This window comes from Monodelphis domestica, chromosome 6 (genome assembly GCF_027887165.1).
Source record: "Monodelphis domestica isolate mMonDom1 chromosome 6, mMonDom1.pri, whole genome shotgun sequence".
NCBI lineage: Eukaryota > Metazoa > Chordata > Mammalia > Didelphimorphia > Didelphidae > Monodelphis > Monodelphis domestica.
The window spans coordinates 126348792-126368144 of NC_077232.1; the positions used below are offsets into that span (position 1 = coordinate 126348792).

The window sequence follows — 19353 nt, forward strand, 5'->3', positions numbered from 1 at the left end:
CTATCATTTATTTCCATTTTACGATGAGAGGTCAAGTGATGTGTCTTAGGTCATAAGGCTTGTGTCTAAGGCAGGATCTGAACTTCCTGCTTTCCGATCATCTGCACCAGGAAGCTGCTAAACATCTATTAGACAGACACAAGACTGGAAACAAAAACATGCATCTATAAGGAGTACGCATTAAAAGATATTTAGATGGATCACTGAATAAAAGGTGGATTACATCATGATTTTTGCAATATTGGATCCCTAAATAAAGCAAATTATAATGAAGATCACTGTGAGGAACAAAACACACTGAGAAGATCTGACAAATAAAAACATCCTCAATTCAAAAGTTTTAAAGCAGGAAGGACCTTAACACCTCAGAAGGCTTCCTAGATGCTGGCTATAACTGCTGGGGGCAAATTTCTCACTTGGTCTATTACATGTAATCAACAGAACCAGGGGAAAGGCCAAAGGGGCAGAAATGGATCTTGATATCACACAAGGAAGTGCCTTTCTGTTTCTTGAGAAGAAGGAACTGAAGCTTTGTCTCCAGTGGTTTGCATTTTTCCTTGTTTTTTTCTTTTCTTAAGAGGACCTTAAACATTTTTATTTACTGAAAGTAGAGGAACCCAGGTTCAAAGGCAGTGTGTGCTGCCCCCCTCCCCTTCCCAGGGTACCTGTTTAGGAGGTTTCTGAAGGTATAGGGAAAATAAAAAGGCATTTTGCAAAATGTGGCAGTATTTATTATTTCTGTGGGCAGTGAAGTCAGCTTCCAAAGAAGCCTTTCATTCAACTCCCTCCCTCCAAGAAGAGGGCAGGGGAGGGCAGAGGTCAGAGGTGAGAAAGGAGGGAAAAAGAAGGTGTGGCTGCTGCCACCTTTGTGCATTTATAGATTTCTTTGTCCCTCTCTAGCATGCCTTCGGGCCAGAGTGTGATCTTGGGCACCCTAGGACAAAAGTCCAGATGCTTGTAACACCTATTGGATGACCGAATGGGAGGATAGTGGGCCACCCCTCACTAGCATGATCATAAATGTGCCATGGACAGTGAGGTTACAAACCTAGATTACATTTAATTTAGCACTTTAATATAAGCTATTTTATTCACTTGTTCACGTCTAGTCTCTTCAAAAAGTTGATAAGGTTCTAGAAGGCAAGGATTGTGCAAATTACTTCTCCATAACTTCACCCTTCCATGGGAACACCATAAACTTTTAATTCAAATCAAGCAATACATTTGTTAATTAAATTATTAACAAGTGCAAAGCAATGCATCCTTAAGCCCTGGGGATACCAAAGCAAAATACAGAAACTTTTTAAAGGAGTTTACTTTCTACTTAGAAGATACAAGTTACCAAGAGAAGTAAATGCAAAATAATTTGGCCTCAACCTATGGCCACTTTCCCCCCAGTGGAACCCTCTGCTCTGGTTAGGTTAGGCAATTTTTTTTTAAACCTTTTTTCCTAACTATAATTTTTTACTTACTCCTCTACCACCTTAGATTAGCTAGCTCAGGGTGCCCCAAACCCACTCCTTTTCTCAATTCTCTCTGCTTGTCCAAGTTCTCTCTAACCTTCAAGGTCTTTCTCTAGTCTTCTTCATGAAGACTTCCCAATCCATCCAAGCCCCTGGGGATCTTTCCCCTTTTAGAACTCTTTTAACATTTATTATCCTCATCATTCATTTGTACTATTTATATACTGCCTTGTACATAGGTCATAATAGATTTACACTTCCAAGATCCTATAGGGTAGTTGTCTTTTTGGACTGCATAGTAAGCATCTGGAAGGTAGGAAATGGGACTTGTATTGCTTTTATTTCCATACTACTCTGGGTGGAGTAGGTGCTAATTATAAATATTCATTGATGAATCATTAACTCTTTTCCAGAGTTGGGCTCCCAAATTCTTCCTCTTTTCCATTTGAATTTCTTCTCCTTTCTTTTCCTGGATCTGGACACACTCTATTCAGAGGTCCACACTCAGTACAGAGTCTGGCACATAGGAATGGTTTTTTTAAAAAAACTTTAATTACTAAATGCTTATTGATTGGTTCTAGCCTGCTCACCTACAGGAACAATATAAAAGATTTTTGTTAATAGACAAGAGTTTCCAGCTCTAAACCTACCTTGAATTAATCCCATGAGTAAATACATAATGCAAATAAATTCCATCAGTCTAACATAGTCGCCAATATTCAAGGGACTTCAGTTAATAATAATAATAATAATGCCTAGTATTTAAATAATATTTATTGCTCACATTTCCAACTTCACATTTTATAATGTGGTTTTCTTTTAATCCTGTAAGTTAGGTAGTAGGGCAAATGTTATTATCCTCATTTTATGGATAAAGAAATTTGAGCTTAGGAAAGGTAATTAATTGACTTGCCCCAAATAAGTTAATGACTAGACCCCAACTTTTCTGAGTCAAGTTTACAAGTTTGCAAAAAATCCCATTCATTTTTGTGGGCACTTAGTTTTTACTTTGGATTTGTCTTTCACCCAACTAAACTACTCATAATTTAGGTTTTAAATGTTTCTGATTATACATAAATTATAGACCTATTTCAAAGATATGTAAGGTATGTGTAGAAATCTCTACTACACTGTGACTCAGTTGTTTTTGTGTCTTTGGGTGAAATTTTTAATTACATTTTATTTTATTTTATTTATTTTAATTACAACACATATAACATTTCATTAAGTTCATAATCTATTGCTTTGTATTATGTAGTTTACCCTTATTTTGCTCCTTCCTCTAGCCTAGTACTACATAAAAACATCTTGAATCAATAAGTAGGCATAGATGGAAGCAGGGGTGCTTTCAAATATTACACAGTACTAAAACAATTGAACCAATTTGTCCTTTGTTCTTTTTATTGCATTCTTTATTACACTAATACTGTTTAAAAAGAAAATCAAAAGGCATTAAATATACAAGCAAGCTACTCTCCAGGCCCTGACTCCAAATAAAATAGAGCACTATCTGCAGCCATCCTTGGAACACACATGGAGAAGCAAGCTGAGTAAAGTACATGGCCCGGCATGGGCTCTTCCCCCTGGAATGGCATGAGCTGAAATGCTCCCGAGGCTAACCTCCCCCCATTCCCATCCCCCACTCCGTGCTCCACACTCCAACCTACCCAACTCCCTGGGGTTCGCGTTTTCTGGGAGGTTAGTTAACCCGAACCCACTTTGGGGAAAGTTTTCAGGCAAATATGGAGCAGGAGGGAAAACGTACAGATTAGTTATCACAGAGGACTTTTTATCTTCGACTCCAGAGCCCGACTCGAGGATGCTTTGCCTCAGGGTCGCCAATGCTCTTGAAAGAGAAACCCCGGGAGATAGTGGGTGGGGGAAGGGAGAAAGAAAGCAGCAAAACTGGGGCCTCGAGGGCCAGGCGGTCACCCGTCCTCCCCCTCCCCCACCCCTTCCTCATTCACTGGGACCGAGCAGTTTTCCCAGAGCCCCAGTGCACAAAGAAGGCAGCTTGCAAACAGGATGTTGTATTAACCTGAAACTCTTGAGTTTCCTTAGATTTGGTTAGGTCAAATCCCATTCCCGCTCCTCCCTACCACCTTCACCCCAACCTTCTCTTCCAGATGAATTTTCCTCTATCCACTTGCGTAACCCTCTCCCCCCTCCCCGCCCCGCTCCGGGCTCTTTTTATAGGTTTTTTTTTGTTTTACATTTCTTTACCCTTCCAAAGAGGGGTCCGCAGGAGCCACAGGGCTCGGCCCTTTTCACCCCGCCCGGGTCACCCCTCCCATCGGACAACTGATGATTTATACTCCTAGACAGCCCCGTGTCCCACAACCTCTGTGTTTTTTGGAAGCCATGCAGCAGCAGCAGCAGCAGCAGCCCCATTACGCCTCGGAACGGGCAGCACCGCCCTTCCTTCCCCTTGGGCCCTGGGCGGTGTTGCAGCAGCAGGTTTGGGAGGCGGGGTGGGGTGAGGGGAAGGCTGGGTGGGGGTGTGGGTGTGTGCTTGGAGTGGAGGTAAAGGAGGGAGGGGGATCGTTGGGAGCACGGTGCCGGACGCACGCCTAATGCCCCGAGGCCCCCAGCAGCTACAGCAGCAGCAGCAGCAGCGGCCGCGGAGGGTAGGGCAAGTTTGGCATCTGGGGCGGAACCCGGCTCCGGATAATAATGACTGTCTGTAAGTCTGTCCCTGGGTGACTGGGAAGGGGGAGGAGGAGAGGGCGGGGTGGCAGGGAGGAGGAGGGGGAGGGGAAGAGGAGGAGGAGGGAAGGGCGGGGTGGCAGGGAGGGGCGGAGGGAGTCCGTGCGTGTTTGTGTGAGTGACTCGTCCGACCCCTCTCGGCTGCCGCCGCCGCCGCCGCTGCCTCCACCCTAGTGGGTGGGGACCCTGCCCCGCCCTGCCCGGGTTGCGGCGGCGGCTCCCTCTCTCCCCCTCCCTGACCCTCCCACCCGAGGTCCCAGCCTCTACTTACCCGGCCAGCCCTGGGAGGCTCGCAGAGCGAGCGGCGCCGGCGTCATGTGACGGCCCCGGACTTGGTGCCAGGAGCCAGGGAGACTGAACGCGGCGGGGAGAGGGAGAGCGAGAGCGAGAGCAGCGAGCGCCCTGCACACAGCGCGCCGAGCCGGGAGCCGGGAGCCGGGAGCCGGGAGCCGGAGCTGGGCAGCTGGGGAGACAGGAAGGCAGGAAGGCATCCACATCCATCCGCAGCGGAGACGGGGCCCGCCGCCCCCTGCGCCCTCCTTCCTGACCCCGTTCTCTTCCCTCCTCCTCGTCCTCCTCCTCCCCATCCTTGGCGGCCGTGCATGGTCGCAGGACTTTTCCGCTGACACTGTTGCATTTGGGGGATTAAAGGAAACCCTGATCCTGGGCTTTTATTTCCTGCCTGCTGCGCTCAGCACCACGGCGCTCAAAGTAAGTTTTCCTTGACATATACATACATACATACATATGTACATATATATTGTATGTATGAATATTATATATGTAATCGCAGAGAGACAATATACACCTAGACCGACCCTTGGAGCTGCGCACCGGTCGCTCTTCGTGCATCCCCCCTTCCGTGGACGTGTCGGGATTGAGGAACTGTGTATATTTGGAGGGGGGGCAATTTTTTCTTTTTTCTTTTTTTTTTAGCCCCCGTAGAAAGTGCAACAGCTAATTGCATTGGAAGGGGAGAATGGGGCCCCAGGTTTCGTGGTCGAAAGTGTGGGATTGGTGAGAGAGACCGTGCAAATCCGGGGGTTTACCCCATTGCGGTGGAGCCGGTGGTGTGTGTGTGGGGGGGGGTTGGGGTGGGAAGGAAAAAGCGAGGGGCAGAAAGAAGAGGTGTTGCTTGAGTTGATATGAAGGACCAGGCTTTAGGTGGAGAGTTGGGGGCGCATTTAGAAAGAGACGGGAGGAAAGAATCCAAGATGTTACACCTGTGTGGTCTTTAACTCCCTCCTTCTCTGCCTCCCCCCTCCCTCCCCATCCTGGCCCTGCCTTCCTCCTTTCTTCCTCCCTCCCCAGCAGAAATCTGTGTGCTTGGTGTATTGCAACCTTGTTTCAAGGAAGGTAGATTGGACATACACACGGACGCGAACTCCCTCCCCGGCACCCTCCCCCCACCCGCTTCTCCCTCCTGCTCCTCCCCCTCACCTCCCCCCAATCTCTCTCCTTCACCCCCCTCCTCCCTTCTCCCTGCCTCCCCCGCCGGGTTGGCTCGCTCGAACTGTGTCGGAAGTTTTCCTCGGGGCTTTGCTGCTGCTCGGAGCAAGAGAAGGAGAAGGAACTTGGTGGGGGACTCCTGAGCACTTTTCCGGGAGACGGAACCTGGGGGGCTAGAGGGAGGAGGGATGTTGGAATTGGCAGGCGCCTGCCCCGTTTCTCGAAACCCAGACACTCCTTGGGGGGGGGGGATGGCGGGAAAGACTTTGATGTTCTTCGGATTATCTTCCGAAGCATGGAGAAGCTGCCGCAGTCCCTGCCTTTGCATCGTGTGCTTTTTGGACACTCATCTTGGTGCTGCTGGGGGAACTTGGTTATTCCTCCTAGCAAGTACCACCTAGAATTTCCGAGTATTCGCAGGGACTAAAGTAGCTTTTGTGAATTGCATTTGTGTGACCATCGATAGGAAACTATAAGCTTGCAGAATGTGCTATAAATGTATACATTATGTAGATTGTTCTCCCTTCCTTGACTTATTCGGGACAGGGAAAATAGCATTTCTCTTTAAATCCTACCAACTTTGTTTCTTAATATGTGTGTTTCCTTTACTCTAAATTGGGGAAAATGAGAGTCAGGTTTTGAAGAAGTAGCTCACTTCAGGGTAAACTGGAAAAGAGATCTTGGATATTGATTGGAGCAGCAGGCAGGCTTTCCCATGCCTTAGTCCAAACTGGCCCCTTTGAATGCAATTTCTTGAGAGTTCAGATTTTTACTCCAGCTCTCCTTGTATAGTCATTATTTGCCGAAAGGATTTTCTTTATACCATTCTGTACCTCTTTTTTTTTTAAAGCTTAGTGAAAAATATAAAGAGGCACTGTGATTGCATTTAAGATTGAGTTGCTGTAATTATTCTGCATTATCAAATGAATAGAATTGTGGTTCCTAACAGGTTTTTCCACAAAATGGCTATGACATGTCAGTATTTTAGTATTGCTGAGTAACATCTGGATTTGATAAACCTGCCCACCTCTAAGGAAGATTTGAAGGTGGGGGAGTTTTTAGTCTGAAAGCATTAGCATATCCCAAAAGTAATGAAGAGTTCAGTTAAGTTGTTGTTTGGGATGGGAGGAGCAAGTTCTAGGGTGACTATTTAAAATACAAATGAATTCTTCTTGACTTTAGCGGTTGTAAAGAACTTGAAAAGAGATTTTTTTGTTGTTGTTCCCTAACTTGTTTGGGTCCCAAGTTTACATACTTTCAAAGCTATTTGTACATCAATTGTGTTCTTCTGTAATGTGGTCCATGAAGGGATGTACTTACTGTATAATCTAAATCTTGTATATATTTGATTTTGAATAAAGAAAAACAAGTATTAAAAATCCATAGTATGATAATGACATAATCCAAAGACATTAGGGCAAATAGGAAAATAATAATATGACTATAGAAATGTATTTGTAATCTGGAAAGTCTCCAAATCTAGATCAATGTTTTTGGTTACTATGGTCACAGAGATGCCTTTTTTTTTACTTTTCATTATTTCTCTACACATGACTTCCTAACTAACCAACCAAGGCAGCCAGATATTTCTAATAGGCAAAAAAAGGAATAATTTAAGTAAAGTAATGAGGGGGGGGGAGGAAAGGGGGAAGGATCATGCAGTAGTTAAAAGAATACTTTTTATTTTTATCCCCATTTTTCCATGAACAAATTTACTATTATCATCTGCCATATCATGAAATCCCAGCTATGTATGCGTAAGTGAGCTTAGTGTGGATGTGACTTCACCAATTTAGTGAAATCTAAGTTATTCTGAGCTTCCCACCTTTTTTTTTTTGCTTTGGCAATTTAGAACCATGAATGAATGAATGAATGAGTCTGATTTGGTGAGTATTTTAGTAACTATGTATGATCCCATTGTGCTCAGATGCTGGGAATGGATCTCTAATCTGTGTTCTTCCTTGATTTGTTCAGTCATCATCTCCTTCCCTTCTTTCCCCCTTTCCCCCCCCCCCAACAAATATTTTGAGCAAGTCACAGGGCAACCTGACTGAGCCCCTGTGCCCCCCCTGGTACTAGCCTTGGAGAGGAAGGAGAAAGGGACAAAAGAAATAGCTGGGAAGGCTGGTGCTCCTTCGGAGGACTGTCTCTCCTGTCTGGATGTTCACTTCTGATGTTTACTGTATGTGGCTGCTTATATTTGTAAATAGGATCGCTCCCATGTATAGGCTGGTGGTGTTATTCACACCCATCGAACAAACACCTCCACCCCCTGTTGTTGTTTTAAAAACTCCAGCTGCTCATGAATATAGGGTCAGGGAGGGCCGGCTAAATGTTTCTCTGTGCTTTCTCTCCAGCACAGCCAGCAGAGCTGTTTCCTGTTCTTTGTTTCAAGGCTGGGGTTTGCGTCATACATTCCTAGTGGCATATGTGTGCTCTTTCCTGTTTCAGGCTGTTTTCTGGTAGATCAGTAGCCCAGACCAGGCCCCTTGTCCCTGCCCCTTAACTCCCAATCCCCACCCAGGGAGTTATCATGTCTCCACACACTCGGGATTGCTTAAGATGCCTGTGTTATGTCATAATGAGAAGTCAGTTAACCTTTTTACACACACCCTTTACCTTGAGTGTCTTTATATGGGGGAATACATTTTTCCATTTTTGTTATTATTATTTTTTTAATACATAGGCACTCTTTGGGGAGGATTCGAAGAGGGTTTTATTTTCTCTTTTGTTTTGAGAAATGTATTCTGACCTGAAGATGCACACCACTTTTGGATTGAGATGAACCCTGTGTACAGTTCTGTGCAGATGATGGAGGGAAAGAAGACTCATAAAAGAGATGGGTCTACTTTGTTCAATTTTATTATAACAATTTTCAGACAGAGGTGGTTATGACTTTTTTTAAATGGAGGATTCAAGTGCTCTTGGCCATCTTGAATTCTCTGCTTTCATTTTTAAGAATGTTTTTTAAAATTGCATTGCATGGCTGAAGAAAAACCAAGATAATTTTTTTAAAAGGAAAGGGAACATCAAGATTTTTTATTATTTTGGAGTCTGATTTCAGAGAAGGATGAAAAATGAGAAGAGAGGACTGGAAATAGGGAAACTTATTCATGATGCTTTGGGAACTTTGGGGTCCTAAGAACTTTATAAGGAGAAAATTTTATTTCAAGCATTGGCCACTTTTATGTAACCATAGCTTAGCATAAGTTGTTTTTTTCTATACATTTGCAGTTCAATTCAGTTTAGGTTTTTTACATACATTTATAAATTATTTTCCTTTTACCTCTATAGAAACTAAATTTTAAGGAAAGATTTTGGTTTGAAGAGAAATAATTTAATTTTTGGTAAGTTTTTATGACTTTGTGTTTAACCATTAGTGGGTTTTAAGTTTTCTTTCAGTAGGAGAGAATTATAGTATGAGATTAGATCCATCTGTGTAGTATTATTCATCCATAAAGTTTTATAGAAAATCAGCTTCCATGATTTATATTCTGTATCAGAAAAAATCTCATTAATATAATACCTGTTACAATCTAGGAGTCTGCTTTTTGAGAGCACAGTTCCCACTTTATCTTTACTCTGTGACTTAAATGGCAAGAAAGATGTTAGGGAACTAGTTTAATATACTTAATATGTAAGAAGTAAGCTTTCCTTACTAAAATGGTGCTTTCTTTTTGGGAGAGGAAAAGCCAGCATCCCTGGGGTAATAGGCCCTTAAAATCAAAACTTTTACATAACCCAAATTGAAGCTTTTGTGTTTTCATTCTAAAGCAACTTGCTTCCAGTCCAAACTATGGTATTTGGCAGACATGGTTTCAGACAGAAGTTTAACCCTTCCTGAAAAAGTTTCCCTAATTGTTTCCCTTTGGGGACTCTAATAATGATCCTTGGCTTCAGAGGGAGCATAAAAAAAAAGCAAGATAAAACTTGAGCAAACTTCTAAATAGTAAACTCAAAAATAATGGGGGTGGGATTTAGTGATGTCTGGGGCACTGTCATTCTAATTACTAACAAACATTGGTATGCTGGAGAAAGACAGCCTCTCATCTCTTAAGAAAAATCCACATTTATTTAATCATTTTCCCATTTATCTTTACTCTTCTCCCAGTGAAATCCCTTTGGATACTTATCTCCCACTTCCTTTCGATCTCTAAATCCTCATCTTTCTATAAAATTAACAAGCTGAATTGTTTATTCTTCAGCTTTCCTAGATGCTAACTTCATACCCTGTTGTCAGATCTATTCATGGGTGACCCAGTTTTGTTTGAGCAAGTTTAAAAAAAAAAAGGCAAATGCATCCTTAAAAACTAGGAAATTTTGGCATTTTTCTTTTAAGAGATGAAATTGACCCCAACATTGAGCACCCCCCCCCCCCAGATTTCTTCTTTAAAACTTAAGGCCTGGTTTATTTATCTATGTGATTCCATACCAAATTAATTTTAAAGTCATGTGCAAGAGAGGATTATTACACTTTTCAGCATACTTGTTTTCAGAAGTCAGAATAGATCAATTCACTTTACTAGACTTTGTTTCTCCTCTCCAGTGCAGAGACAGGAAACCAGACAGCAGTCTGCCCTGATAAGGCAGAGTATTGTCTAAGGGAGGTAGCCACTGTGCCCCCCCCCCCCCCATTCTCCTCCTTCCTTGGAGTCTAGTGGTTATTAAAATAAAGGAGACACAGTGCTATACAAATCTCCTGTTTCTGATTTCCTGTTTTCATCAAAAGTGGGTGAGCTATATATACTTTAGTATTAAGAATATATTGATTTTTTTAGCCAGTTTTACATAAACTCTAGAAAATGTGATGCATTTCTAGGCAGTTTTGGAGTTATCTGTATACTTGGGTGAATTTTTTAGACTTACTGATATTTAAAAATATATATTAAAAAATAGACAAACTCATATTTAAAAACACAAAACAAGGTGAAGGAGCTTTTTCCTCCTATTCCATACTCAAGCAAAGTACTGTATCATTCTCCCATTTTTTTTCTTCTTGCCCCCTTTTACTATCATCTATCACCTCTACAGAAAAAGGATGAAAGACAGACAGTAGTAAAATGTAATAAATTAGTTGAGCATTAAACTGATTACATGCTTGAGTCTGCCCCATTCCAGCCAAATCCCTGGGTCTAGTCCAGAATTAAGAGAGAAGGGAATGTGAATTGACTTCTTGAGGCACCTAGGTTGGTTCTGGGACACCTTTGAGTTTGGTGTCAGTCTTTGGCAGGCCTGACATCCCTAGGGATGACTTGGGGTCAGTCTAGACCTAAATGTTAGGAATTTAGCCAGAACCAGACTGACCTCAGAACTCAGAACATCCATGAGTCAAATAGTCATTAACTCAATACATTCTACACAAAAAGGGCTGCTTGTAAATAAAGGGTTTTTTTTCCCTCTTCCTGCTCCTATTCTTTCTTCTCTTTCCCAATTACAGTTCTTGGAGCTTAATCACCTGACTGGATTCCCTTATCTATTTCAGTATTTTGCATCCTGATACTCACTAAAGATCCTCTTTCCAATATTACTTAGTAGTATGTACTCTTAAAAGTTAAGGCTATCCATTATTCAATCTAGAAAATCAATTTTTCTCTTAACTTTGTTCCTGTGAATCGCTTAGGATAATTTTTAGTAATAGAAATAATTTATTAGTTAAATGACATTTTCATTTTAATCATTGTAGATTATGAGAGTATATACTGTAACTACAAATGAACATACTAGAAAGCTTTTTTAATTGTGACAGGAATGTGGGGTTAATGTTAACCAGATTTGGGGGGGGGAGTATTTTGAGGTTCGTTTCATTCAGTAGTGATCTCTTATACCCCTATTATTTGTAAGGTTGAGCTATGTGAAGTTCTTCAGGGACCAAACCTGAAAAAAAAGCACTTACTATATGATTTCTTGTCCTGGAACTTTGCTATGATACTGATAAAGAATAGAGTTCAGAAGAAGGCAAGTTTTTCTTGGACCCCATCCAGTGAGGTGTCATTACTGAACTGCCAAAAAAAAAGCCCCTTACAGGGTGATTTCACCCAAAAGACAAGGCCACAGCATGGGCTGTGCAAGGTCCTCATTACATAGAAGGATCTGAAATAATTAGGCCTATTTCTAGTCCTGGCTACAATTCAGACAAGCTGTTTGATCCTAGGCAAGTCTTTCCACCTCTGTCCCTCTTATTTCCTCATTTCTAAAATGGGGATGAAAGTGCCTGACCCTTCCAACTTCATAGAATTACAGTGAGGATTTCCGTATTGACTTAGATAAAGCTGCCAATTTTTCCTGTGGATTTTATGGACAAAAGTACAGGTGTGTCAGAGAGGCAGAATAAATAACTTTAAGTTTGGGTGCCTAGATTGTTTTTCATTAATCCAAGGATGGTGGGACTGGGGCTATAATTAATTACTCTGGGGGAGGGGAGGCATTTAGGGCACTGCCCTATTTGGGGCTTGAGCTAGAAGTCATCCATCCATCTTTTCTCCCTTCAACCTTTATATGTGTGTGTTTCCTGGAATTTTTTTAGCGTCAATTAATATTAAATTCTTCCGTGTTCTTAGATAGGTCCTAAGACCTAGTAGCTGTGAATATTAGTACTGAAAGGGTACCTTGTCTAACATCTGATTACAAACATTTTTCAGAAAGGACCATTCCACTTCCTTGGAGAAGAGCAATGTACCCATTCAGTTCTTACTACTTAAGAAGATAACATTGACCAAAGAACCTCTAGAAGTCACTGTTCCTGCCTTTCCTTCCTCAATAGATTAGCCTTATATCAGTTTGCCCTTTTTTTTTTCCTGTCAATTTTCTCACATTTTCTCCTTTTAGAGCCTTATATCCTTAGAGGATGGCTTTAAATTTCCTGGGTGGAGGGGAATTTTAACAAAAAGGAGGTAGGCTAAAGTTAGTAATAACTTTCTACCAAGAACTTTTTGATTGCCAAGTTCCCACTAGATGTAGGATGGGATAAGTGAAATTAACTCAGCAGAGAGTCTGTGCCTAGGACTGAACCAGAGACATTGCCGGAAATGTACTAGGTTTTTGTTGGGCAACAAAATATGATCACATTGTTTAAATACAAAAAGTATTACATGTTTGAAGAACTTTATGGAATTAACAATTTAAGAGGAGATAATCAAGAGGATACTTTACATTATTGGAGAGGAAAGGGAATAGGACTTGAATTTCCTGAAGAGGAGCTCCTGAGTCCAGTGGGCTGTATGTAAACTCTACAAGGGCTGCAGGGAGTGTTACTGTTTCACCTAAATTTTCTTAGCTTAAATACTTACCTGGGGTACATCCTTGGAAGGAGCTCCTTCCAAGACAGGGGCAGTTGTCATCGCATCTCAGGTACCCAGCCTTCATGTCTATAGTAAATACATACTAAGTATTATAATTTCCAAATAATGATTCACGTTTTATGATCTCTGAAGTTTGTAATCCACTTTCTTCACAATAGATCTTGTCTCTTCTGTTCTCTTTCCCTGGGTTCAGGACTCACTCGATCAGTTTCTTAGGAGGAGGTTGGACTAGAGATACTTGGAGCCTCAGAGCTATTCTCTTAAGCCACACTTGGTTTAATAAATGCTGGTTGCCTGACTTGTTGGTTATATAAAAAAATAAGGACAAATATACTACATAGCCTACATATCTCACAAGAATTTAATATTAGTTCTTTGCACTTTTTTGTTGAATTTTTCCATTCTCCATAAGCACATGGAGTTCGAAGGTTTGTGGCTCCATGTCTGGAAAAGAGATGGATGGTGGAGAGAATGAATGAGGTTCCTTTTCAGCTCTGTTATCTCATTATCACTGCTGTGTATATAGATCTGGTCTTATCCTTCCTGTGCTTAAAAATTCATTTTTTTCCAAATATTCCAATATTTCTAGCTTTGCCTAATATCAGAAACTCATTGTGCATTGCTATTATACACACTCAAGGTGCTTATTAATGTTTGTGGGAGGAAGGGAGAAGTAAATTAATAAAAGATTTTTGAACATGATGAACTTTGATCGGGTTATATGGCATATGATTAAGGCAAGATGGCTGCAGATGGGAGAAGTAGAGTCTGGTTACTGCCTTGATCTCAGTTTGAGGTCTTTGGTCCTGGAATACGTTTTTGGCTTTGGAAGTAGAAAGGAAAGGAAAGACAAAGGAAGAATTGAAGACCTGAAGACCCGATTGGTTCTGTTTGGCTGAAAGGAAAGAGAAGGGAAGGAAAGAACCAAAAGGGAGGAGTTAAGGATGACCCCAGGGTTTCCAGCCTGAGGAACTGGAAGAATTGGGAGCTGTTGATAAAGAAATAAAGAAGCTAAAGAGAGGAAAAGCTGGTTATGGGGTTTGGAATGGGAAGGAGGGGGGAAGAGTTAAGAGGGCTCATTTATAGACATTGAATTTTATTTTATTTTTTGTTTTTATATCAGATGGTCTTGTTTTAAGCTTTCTGATGTTTCTTAGAGGATGAAAGCAATTAATATAAAACTCTACCCTTGTTTTGGGGTCCTAAATATCATAAACTTTGTCCATTAAATGTTTGAAAAAAAAATTTTTTTTTCCAGGAGCCTTCAATAAATTACCACAGTCACAGATGATACATTTTGGTTATTTACAAAGTTGCCAGCTATCCCTGTTCAGGCCGGAATTTCCAGGAACTGGCTACTGACTGAAGCCAATTAGGCCCTCCCATCCTCCCACTCCCAGCAGGGTGGGACCATGGGTGGGGTCCCCTCCAGGGCGGAGCAGGGTGGGACTCAGTTCGGGTGAGATGTGGTAGGCAAAGATGAGAAATTAAATACACCAGGGAAGGATGAGGAAAGATGTGGTCTGCCCAAGGGCTGCTGTGAGCCTTCTAGAATTGATTATATAATACTTTACAGAAGAGAATAATTAACTCTCACTGTAGGTCCTGGGAGATACAGTCAGAAAGCATTTATATACAGCAGGCTCCCAGTGATAGGTAGCTAATCTTCCCTTCCCGGGAACCTCAAAAGGGGAAATTGTTCAACAATTTAAAGAAAACCAGTATGTAACCTTAGGAGGGAAAATGATTAGTGGCTGCTAACCTTTCTTGAAGAAGGTGTGGATTGCTGGCAACAAGGTGGCATTGAATTTGAGAGTTGACCTTTGATAAAGGATTTCTGTGTGTGTGGATTTTTCTTTCCATTTCTGAGACTTGGGGCTAGAAATAGGGAGGGATTTTGCTTGGACTTTACCTTTTGCACCTGTCCTTATTTACATGCAAAATCAATTGCTTCACTTGTCTTTCTGAAGTACAGGGTGTGGGCAGAGTCTTATCAAAAGCCATGTCCTGTTTGGACAAGTTGGACTGCTTTGGCCCAGATCCATTGGGTGTAGCAAAATGGGTGGGATCCCGGAAAGTAAAATTGGGTGGCTTGTTCGAAAGGAGAAGAGAGGGCAACCGAGAGGAGACAGGATGGGAAAGTTTGCTTAGTGGATCATTGTATTTAATCTGAAATGAAATCATTAACTATTATGGTTATTTAAGGCATTTTAATGCAAAAAGAACTAGTTTTAATTTATGAGGAGCAAAGACTCCAAAGATGTTCCATATGGTCTTTAAGTTTCATGCAAACAGGCCCAGCTTGTGGTTTCTGAAGATAAGTCACAGAAGTAAAATTAATTTCCAAGTAACTCTGTAAGTTCTTTTTTCCATTGTAATATTGGTAAAACGGGGCCTAAGGATGAGGGAATCCTACTGTCCTGGGAACTAACATTAGGAAACTTTTAGATAATCTTTAGTATTTGGGTAAATGGGGGGGGGGGGGCTTTGGGGTAGGGGAGAGAGGGCCTAGGAGGATACCAGCCAGCTTCATTGGGGATTCTCTTGCTCCAAGAAAGCCTTCCCCTATGTTGCCAGAACTTGTTTTGTTTTTGTTATCCTAACTTTTTTTGCTATATGAATATCCTCTTTTAAAATTATAATAATACTAGGAAGGTTAAAGGCTACTTATCCATTTATATATTCATTTGAATTGTTTTCTTCCTAATATGCAGTTAAGAGCAGCTGTACTTGAGGGAAGAATAGGTTTTAACTAGAAAGGCGAAATCACTTAGGAGCCTACAGGCACGTGGAGGGGGGCAGGGCCTGTCGCCGTGGGATTCTACTGTTAGGGAGAGGACTTTAAGAGCTGGGGCAGCTGGAGGGCACTGGGGGCCTGGAGAGGAAGGCAAGACCCCAGGAAGCAGAAAAATGCAAAAAACAACAATAATGACAACAAAACACTCTCACTTCTTTACCAGATGACCCCCTGCTCCCAGAACACTGGCTTAGGAAGGTGCCAGTACAGTTCTGGGTTAAGCAGGCTTTCCAGGGCTAACCTGGGCACTTTATAGCATTTTTCTTTGGAAAGTGCCATTTTGACTCCCCCAAAGGTGACTTCTAAACCTTTGGAGCACAATCCTTTCATAGAATGGGGGCTGCCTTACGCTTTGAACTTCTCCAGCCTTTTGGGAGCCTAGATAATAGGAATGGAACCATTTCTAAAAGTTCACTGAGTAGGTAACACAAACATTTTACAAACTTTTTAGCCAAACACTGGCCTTTGCTGTGACAACTTTGAAAGATAAGAACGTGATAAAAGGCGATTCCAATGCTACCTTTCCTCCTTTTGAGGGAAAAAACTAGGATTCATTGATTTCCCCCCTCCCCCTTAACCTCTTTCACCCCATCCCCATGCTTCCTCAGATTAACAAGGAAACATTTGTTTCTCTTTTCATGGTACCTTAGTGTTGCTTGGCCTAATTTTCACTTTTAAACTCTTCTCCTTGAAAGTTTAAAGTGTAATTTATATTCAACTTTAATAATCCTTACACACTTGGGAAATTTTTCCCCTAACTTTTTAATACTTCAGACTTTGTAGTTTGGTTGTGGATACATTAATTAAAAATTAAAGTTAAAACATAGGAGTATTGCTGATTAGGAAGCTTTTATAAGGGGATGGGAAACAGCATTATATCCACAGGGACATATTACATAGACCTGTGGACCTCTTTAGTAGCGTCTGTAACCACTAAAGTTAAGTGATTTAAAATTCCCCTACATAAATCAAACCTATTTGATAGAGAGCTTTTAGTGGATAGATGGATTTAGCCTGCCATCTACCGGAAAGAAGCAGAAAGGCAACCTAGTATGAGGTCTTCTGTAGGAAGAATAGGTTCTGGAGCAACATTCCATTGAATACAACAACAACAACCCTAGAGCTGGACACCACACACGCCTTATTTAAAACCACGTCACATAAACAATCCAGACTCTGCCGATACCGAAATTATTTCTGAGATACAGGTTAGACAGTTGGAGGAGACTCCATCAGCTCTTTTAGGCCCAGAGAAAAACAGTTAAAGGACTGATAATGTTTCTAAAAGTTCTAAACTGAGATAGAGATTTGAGTGCAATGCAGTGTTCTGTCTTTTTTTAAAATGTTAATAATTTTATATTATTTGTTTTTATTTATGAGAGCTCAGGATGTTTCTGCTTGAACATCATCCCTTGACCTTTCCCCAGTTCCTTAGTCTTTTTTTTATTACTTTGTCAGTAAATGTCTTTCTATATTTATATCTTGTTGCAGTCTCCTCAAAGTATAATATTCCTTTTACAGAAGAAACTGATTTTTTTAATGATATGTTACTAGGATTATAGATGGGGTAAGCCCTGTAACAAACACGCTGGGGTCTTCTGTTTAAATGGGGTAACCCTTTAGACATGGACCATGACAGTGCTTCAGCAGGAGCTCAACATCAGCCTTCCCAATATAGGGTATTTAGTTGTGATGGTATAGACCTAGTGCTTTTTGCTGGACTTTTTTTCCCCCTTGTGATAACCAGTGTCATGAAGACACCGTCCTTTATTGTGCATTTATTTCTAAGGGGAGTTAATTTGTGCCATGGAGTTTTAATATTAATACAGTACTAAGGTAAGAAAGATGGTCTAACTATAGATTAGAAAATCATTAAATCATCAGCTCAAGTAGCAATTGCTTATTAAGTCTAGGGCACAAAGATAGAAGTATTTAGTAAATTCTACCTTCTAGTTGTGAAGACAAGACAGAAAGAAAAACAGGTTTAAATGTAGTACAGTAAAATGAGAAATTTGGGGATCAGGCATGATTACATTAATACATGATTTCCTCGGAGAGTCATTTCTCAAGGAACAAAGAGAGAAGAGTGATCGCTTTAGGGTGGTGAAGTTCAGATACTTTTCTAGAGGAGATGAATTCCGACCTGGGGTTTATTTGAAGGAGTGGTAGGATTGAAAAGGAGGAGGTTTCTGGAGAGGAGAACAATATGGACAAAAGAGCAGAGGGGAGGAAAGACAAGACATGTTTTAGGGAGAGATGGTTAAACTTGTTTGGCTGGAGTGGGGGGTTCTGAAAGGTGAGTAATGGAGATAAGGCTGGCTGGACAGAGGATGGAGGATCTAGAAAAGCAAGCCATGATGTTTATTCTGTTGGCATTTTGTGTGAGTAGATAGAAAGATGTCCACAGTGTTGGAAATAAGATGTGATAGAAGGGAACAGGATGGGCTGAAGGAAGTGCCTTTTTTATTTAGATTCCTTTGGATCGTAGGTTCCTGATGTAGAAGAGACCTGAGAGACCTTCTTATCCATACCCTTATTTTACAGATGAGAAAACTGAGGCCCAGGGAGGTTTATTGACTTGTCCAAGGTCCTTCAGAGTGCAGTAAATGGGAAAAGCAGGGTTTGATCAGAGTTTTCAGCACTATTCCATATTGCCTAACTCTCTTTTTTTTTTTTTTAAACTCTTACCTTCTGTCTTGGAGTCAATACTGTGTATTGGCTCCAAAGCAGAAGAGTGGTAAGGGCTAGGCAATGGGGGTCAAGTGACTTGCCCAGGGTTACGTGGCTGGGAAGTGGCTGGGGCCAGATTTGAGCCCAGGACCTCCTGTCTCTAGGCCTGGCTCAATCCACCGAGCTGCCCCCTTTGCCTACCTCTTAAGTGCCTGTTTTGATCCGAAATGACTGGCATTGAATGCTCCCTGGGTCCTAATTAACTAGCTAATAACTTTAGTATTAAAGTAAATTTTGGGAGCCATTCCCCTCTATTTGGGGGCTGATTTTAGTATTCTCATACCCATTCTCTGATTTAATCCTTACCAACAACGCTGTGAGACAAGTAAGACGAGGCCCACCCTCATTTTACAGGTGAGCACTCTCTTCCCAGTGAGGTCCCCCAGAAGCCAGGCTGGGCTCCTCCGTGGGTCTTTGGGTTTCTGAGCTGGGAGCGCTTCCTTCTGGGGCTGAGATCTGTTGGAAGAAGTCCATAAGGCGGCCCATCTAGTTCACATGTGTACGTAAGAAGACTGGATGTGAGCCTGAGGACAGAGTACACCTTTGCCTACGCAAACATTCCAGATAACTCCAATTCTCTAGTAGTTCTGAGTATCTAGGCAGGAAGGACAGATGTGATAGCATGCACCAGATAGCTCATGGATTTCCTATTTTCATAGAGGCCCTGGCTAGGAATCTCGGCATAAAATGCTTTAAGATTAGGTCTTTATTGTAAGAAGAGAAAGCCAGGCCAGTGGCTACATCTCACGTTCAGAACTGGAATGGGAAGGAGAGGAGGAAGAGTTGGACGTTTTCCTGGAGGAGATGCTGGTTGACTTATCCTCTGGTGGTGACCATAGGTCTGGTTTTGATTACATAAAATGGCATCTTTCTTAAGTAAAGGAAGCAAATTCCAGACATTCCTACTGGA

At 41.7% G+C, this 19353-nt stretch overlaps 1 protein-coding gene across 5 annotated transcripts in view; it reads left to right on the top strand.

Annotated features, from left to right (window-relative positions):
- Window positions 1-3535: 3535 nt before the first annotated feature.
- Window positions 3536-19353, top strand: part of KLF3 (KLF transcription factor 3) — a 40958-nt gene continuing 25140 nt past the window's right edge. The window contains exons 1-2 of one of the 5 annotated variants that reach the window (XM_056802532.1): window positions 3536-3920; window positions 4055-4146. The gene's annotated coding sequence lies outside the window, so the exon portion shown is untranslated. Of the gene's footprint in view, window positions 3921-3978; window positions 4147-4746; window positions 4881-5336; window positions 5747-19353 lie in introns of those variants that run through there. The other 4 variants (XM_056802531.1, XM_007496569.2, XM_007496567.3 and 1 more) reach the window with 4 other exon arrangements.